The following is a 7236-nucleotide window of genomic DNA, read 5'->3' on the forward strand; positions in this document are numbered from 1 at the left end:
TCACGCAATAATAAGTAGTAAGTAGTTAATAGTAATTAATAATTAATTATATTATTACTAGAAGACCCGGCCACGCGTGGCTTTGGCTGAGGTCAGTGATGGGCAAGTTCAAGTACCAGGTATTTGGGTAAATACCTAAAGGCGGATTCTCACGACTGGCGTACTTGACAAGTACGCCAATATTTGCGTACTTGGCAAGTATCCCCACCAGTCCCCACTTTGTACTACATTGGCAAGTGTACTTGGCAAGTAAGTTTCGAGCGGAATAAATTTATTTGTATTTTTGATTTTCGACGATTTTCTGTAATATCCCTTGTTTTAATAATATAATACTAATTGCAAGATGCATGCTTGTCGCCCATGCGTAAGCACATCTCTGGTTTTTGCCATTTACGCGTGGACTACTCTGGTTTTTCATTTGTACGGCAAAATAACTAAGCTGTAATATCTCTGAGACTAACCGTATTATTGCTTTCTTTTCTCTCGAATGACGTTAACATTTGTCTATATGAAGTTGTATCGCTATCTTAATTTCTATTAAAATGGTGGACATATCTGGTTTTCCCATGTAGTCTTCGTTTGTCCACTCCATTTATTGCTGTGAGAACGATTTAGATATGTCTCCAATATTGAAGTTATTATGAAATTTGATATTAATAATCTATTATGTTTTAACGTTTTTAAATTATCCACAATTAACTCGAAAAACACTACGATCCCGAAATAAATCGGAAATACGCTATAACAGTACAATTATTTGCGCAGTCGTTTTTTTGCGCCTCGACAAGTGTAAACAAAGCTGGCCCAGTACACTTGGCAAGTGTACGATTAATCGTTTGACTCGGGCTATATTTACCGACAGAGAGTGGGGACGCGACAAGTGACCAAGGAACCCGTTCTCACGACATGGCAAGTATATTCCAATAACAAATGTTTGTCAAGTACGCCAGTCGTGAGAATCCGCCTTTAAGGCCATGTAAAATGAGAATCCGCCTTTAAGGCCGCCTTGCCATGTCGTGAGAACGGGTTCCTTGGTCACTTGTCGCGTCCCCACTCTCTGTAGGTAAATATAGCCCGAGTCAAACGATTAATCGTACACTTGCCAAGTATACTTGGCCAGCCTGGGCCAGCTTTGTTTACACTTGCCGAGGCGGAAAAAAACGACTGCGCAAATAATGTTACTGTTATAGCGTATGTCCGATTTATTCCGGATCGTAGTGTTTTTCGAGTTAATTGTGAGATAATTTTAAAACGTTAAACAATAAAGATTAGTAATATCAAAATTTACATTAATAACTTCAATATTGGCGGCATACCTAAGTCGTTTTCACAGCAATAATGGAGTGGAAAAATGAGACTACACGGGGAAAACCAGATATGTCACATTTTCATAGAATTAAGATACAACTTTAAAGACAAATGTTAACGTCATTCGGCAAAAAAAGCAACAATACGCTTAGTCCCAGAGATATATTACAGCTTGGTTATTTTGGCGTACAAGGGAAAAACCAGAGTAGTCCACGCGTAGATGGCAAAAACCAGAGATTTACTTACGCATGGGCGACAAGCATGCATCTTGCATTAGTATTATAATTATTAAAACAGGGATATTACAGAAAATAAACGTTGAAAATCAAAAACACAAACAAATGTATTACGCTCGAAACTTGCCGAAGCTTACAATAAACAACAATAATCTCGACTGACCAAAAAACATAGATGAATCAACAAATCTTTCAAAAACATCATCTGACACATACGATAGAAAAATATTTCCTTATCGTAACAATCTTAAAGGTTACACATTACCGTAATTAAAATTTATTGACGTATTATACGGAGTATTTTTTTCGTTATCTATATGGTTATAAATTTATATATTGTAATAAAACCCACTAAATATAAATTTTCAAAAAAAAAAAATAATAGTTTAGTTTAAGGTTTTATACAACCTTTAATTAATTGAACATCTCTGGTTTTCTCCTGTTTTGTTTGCATTCTTGACTATTTTTTTTAGATTATCTAATTTAGGATTTATTTCAATATTTCAGATATTGCGAAAATCACAATATTTAATATTCAGAATTGAGTAATATAATATTTTTCTTAATTATTCAACCGAAAATACATATTTCTTTAAAAACACTAAATTGGCATTTTTCTCGGCTCCATTTAAAATGGACAAAACTGGGTTTCCCGTGTAGTCTTCAAATGATATTGTTTTGGAATTTAGGGATGTATACGAAAATGAGCCCTTTATATGGATGGCCAACATAAAAAACATAGAAATCGTATTGCAGTGTACAGTAAAAGAACTTAAAAAAGAAAAAAAGAATCACTAGCAACGACAATTTCCGGACGACCAGTATCCATCGATGCGACTATACTGTTTACTTGCCAAGGATTGTAGGGGTACTTGGTAAATACGCAAATATTGGCTTACTTGCCAAGTACACTTGACAATGTAGTACAAAGTGGGGACTGGTGGGGATACTTGCCAAGTACGCAAATATTGGCGTACTTGTCAAGTACGCCAGTCGTGAGAATCCGCCTTTAAAGGCGCACTCTCACGGCTGGTCTACTTGGCAAGTACGCCAATTTTTGCGTACTTGGCAAGTATCCCCACCAGTCCCCACTTTGTAAACAACATCGGCAAGTGTGGCGCTCACATGACGTGTCCATTTCAACAAGTACGCCAGCACAAACATTGTTTAAATCCTTGGCAGTAAACAGTTTAGTCGCATCGATGGATACCGGTCGTCCCGAAATTGTCGTTGCTAGTGATTATTTTTTCTTTTTAAGTTCTTTTACTGTACTGCAATACGATTTCTATATTCTTTATGTTTGGCCATACATATGAAGGGCTCATTTTCGTATAAATCCATTAATTCCATAACAACATCATTTTGAAGCTACACGGGTAAAACCAGCTTTGTGCATTTTAATTGGAGCCGAAAAAATGCATTTAGTGTTTTTAAAGAAATATGTTACTTTTCCGTTGAATAATAGACAATATATTATTACTACCAATTCTGGATTATTAATATTGTGAGATTATCGCCATATTCTTGAAATACCGGAAATAAAAATGTCAAAATGCAAAACAAAACAGGAGAAAACCAGGGATGTCCAATTAAAGGTTTATAAACTTAAAATCTAAAATTAATTATTTTTTTTGTTGTAGGGAGAAAATTAATATTTAAGTAGTTTTTAATTACAATACAAAATTGGTATAACATATATAATACTAACTCTCGCGATGCGTGCTTGTCGGCCCATGCGTCAGACCATCTCTGGTTTTGCCATTTACGCGTGGACTTCTCTGGTTTTTCCTTTGTACGGCAAATTAACCAAGCTGTAATATCTCTAGGACTAAGTGTATTGCTTTCTTTTTTCTCGAATGACGAACATTTGTCCATAAAGTTGTTTCGCTAAACGTCGCTATCTTAATTTCTATGAAAATGTGACATATCTGGGTTTTCCCGTGTAGTCTTCATTTGTCCACTCCATTTATTGCTGTGGGAACGATTTAAATGCCGCCAATATTGAAGTTATTAATGTAAATTTGATATTACATAATCTATTGTTGTTTTAACGTTTTAAATTATCCGCAATTAACTCGAAAAACACTACGATCCGGAAATAAATCGGACATACGCTATAACAGTAACATTATTTGCGCAGTCGTTTTTTTGCGCCTCGACAAGTGTAAACAAAGCTGGCCCAGTACACTTGGCAAGTGTACGATTAATCGTTTGACTCGGGCTATGTTTACCGATAGAGAGTGGGGACGCGACGAGTGACCAAGGAAACCGTTCTCACGACATGGCAAGTATATTCCAATAAATAAATGTTTGTCAAGTACACCAGTCGTGAGAATGCGCCTTAAGTTTTTGTACCTGGTAAATACCCAAGGGGTCAATAAATGGTATATTGAATATGGGTAAATAGCTTTAATTTTAATTTTTTAAAATGCGTTTTTAATAAAGGTATTCTAACAATTTTTAAAAACAATTTGTTGTTAAATTAAAATTATTGAATTACTAATATCTCACTTAAGAAATTAATCTCTTAAGACCTTAAGGAAATGCCATTCATACTTCTAATACTTGTCTTAAAAATATTGTAGTATAGTAATCGCAAAACAATTTCCGATGCACGTGATCAACTTTGAGTGACAAGCGATGGCGACAGTGCTGCCAGATTGTGATGGATTTATGGGATGAATCTTAATTTAAAATTAACAGACAACATATTTATTATATCATTTTTTAAAAAGTTTTACGTTTTATTTTAAATTTAATAAATAATATTTTAGTGATTAATTGATTTATTTGTTTTATAGCTCATTTTACTTATTACATATTGGCTAAAAAAATTGTTTAAAAAAAAACAGGGAGCTACAAGCTCTTTTCTTCGACTATTTAAATGCTTCGGCATATTTTCAACACACAAATTTCAAGAAATGTAATATAAAAACTCGAAAATTTAGTTCTTAAAAGAACGGTTTGTGTTTAAAAGTGCAATTTAAAAAAAAAGATTAAGAAAATAGGCAAAAAAAAGAGAATTACCCACAAAGATTCAACAACAACACGATATTATACAAAATAATGACTGACACTAGGATAATAATTGTCAAATAATAAAAAACAACATTGCTGATCGCGGCGCAATGTGACCAACATAGCGATAATAAAATTCGGTTTAAACTAATTTCGGCAGCTTTAATCTAAATAAAATCTGTATCTGTTACAATCATTTGCTCTATAAAGTAAAATGAAGAGCTGCTCGGTATCTTAAATTATACAACAAATTTAAACATTTTTGCCAAAATTTCATTTAGTCAGGTTTATAGACTTTAGTGTCAATGTCGATATGATGTATTGCATCAGAAAATGTTTTGCGATTACAATATGTTATATGCGCACAAATGAAACTATATACAGGGTTGTTCACCACATACGACACGGAGTATTGTAGCTAAACGATGAGATTTTTACAAATTGTAAGATTTGGGTTCGTTGAAGGACTATTAGAGCTACAATTTAAAAATATTTTTACAAGATACAGAGTGTCCCAAATAAGTAAAAAAATATTATAGTTGTATTTTTTTAAATAGATATATAGATATATTATTCTATTTTTGGATTCTACGATTGAAATAAAGATAAATTTGATTAAGGTTTATCATACTTAAACCTTGCCGTTTTTGAAATATTTTCAATTTTATGAAATTGCAGTAAAAATTTTAAGGCTTCATTTCTCTAAGGGTATCAAAGTTTTTAATTCTAAATATTTACTGAAGATTATTTATTGATCAGATAGTTTGTTGCAATAATAAAAATTTTACTACCTTATATAGGGTGTCCAAAAATATATATTAAATAATTACTAGCTTTAAACGGCAGTAACTTGTTTAATTTAAATGGAATACCCTGTATGTTTTACGTGAATCATATGCACAATTTAATGTCTATCAAATTTTATTATACTATTTTTTACCTACCTCTTCAAGTTTTCGTAGAAAATGTATTTTCTTATAATTTAAACCTCATTTATGTACAAAAGCAACATATATGTACAAAATGTACAGGTGGTAATTATTGCAAGACCATTGGTATACAAAAAAAACTATTTAAATCTTTCTAAAAGAGTATACCAATTAACCCTTTCGCGCCGACTTTTCGCTATTAAAATATTTAACTAAATTTAAATGTATTTCGACTTTATATGATATTTTTAATAATATAGGCAAGTATCAAAATTCAACCCTTACCATTTCGGAAACTACCCCCTTGGGACATATGGGTCCCACCAGTAATTAACTGTGGGACATATATGGCTCCTTAGTAATTAAGAACACAATATATTCTTGAAAAATAAACTTTATTATTGAAAAATAGTACCTAATTTGAATTACCAACTTTTATATTATTATTGGTGAAAAATACTAAAACAATTAATGCATAATGCAATGTTGCATTCACTACAATACATTTTTGTTCGCCTTTCTTTTTTATTTTTATAGCATCGATGGCATCTTCTTCTTGTATCTCCTTGTATTGGCAGGAGATCGTAACGTTTTTACACTTGCCGATGATACTGATGGTCTTCCATACGGCTTCTTCCTTTTATTTTGTGCATGTTTTCTGCCTTCGGCTATATAAGTTGTTCCGCTAGTGCCACGCAGAATTTTTTTTTTAGAGTCAATGATTTAGTATTACATATTTCTTTATACAATATATGTGAATTTACAACAGTTGTTAAGAGCAATTTGTAAAATACCACTTTTCCACCATTTACATGATTTTCGGTCTAAATCATTATGTTCCTACCAATTGATCTGATAGGTCGACCCTCCCATATATTTGTTATAAAATGCTATTGATGTTGGACAATTTACATTCAATTTGGCTACCATCCTTTTTCTTTCTTTTATGTTAACAACTTCTGGACGGTGACAATTGGACACGGCCAAGAACTTCCTTCTATCTTTCCATTTGAGATACTAATAGACCAGACGTACTGCAGTGAAATTTATAATCCCCGCGATTTTCCAGTCCTTTTTACCAGCGTGGGCAATTTTTTCGATTGGCTATACATGTTCCCACTGCAGCGAATGGAAGATCATGTAATAATTGAACAGATGTAAAAACCTGTCAAGAAACACAACTTGTAGTAATGTGTGGTTCACGTATTGTCGATGCCAGTTTTGTAATTACTCTTTCTCCTAGCGGCTTATCTGCCATGGCGTCGGATTCTCTTCCTTGATAAAATGTTGAAGTCATATACATATCCAGATACTGAATCGCACCTTTGCCAAATTTTAATCCCCTTTTTATAGGCTTTAGGGGTAGAAGTATTGTTTTAAACTTGACCGTCCTTTAAATTTCGTCATCGACTCATCAATCGATTGATGGGTGGTTTCGGTCCTCGATTTTTGAAACGTATGTTTCAAGCATGAAACTAACTCTTCAATGTAGTATATTTTATTTGCATCTTTGGGTTTTCTGGATGGTTGAAATATAATTTGGAGTGAAGGAGCAAGGAATCTATCCCTCGAAATTGCTGATTTTATAGCTGCATTTCCTAGAGACTTGTTTGAAGCCCAGTAATCATGCATTTCGGAGTGCCAAACGATTGTAGGTCATAAACTAGCATACAACCCAAAACAATCATGAGTTCTGGAAGGATCAGTTTGTTGTATAATCTTATTTTTAAATTTTTGCCTCAAAA

Source organism: Sitophilus oryzae, unplaced genomic scaffold (assembly GCF_002938485.1).
Source record: "Sitophilus oryzae breed Bouriz unplaced genomic scaffold, Soryzae_2.0 scaffold_346_pilon_pilon, whole genome shotgun sequence".
Taxonomy (NCBI): Eukaryota; Metazoa; Arthropoda; class Insecta; order Coleoptera; family Curculionidae; genus Sitophilus; species Sitophilus oryzae.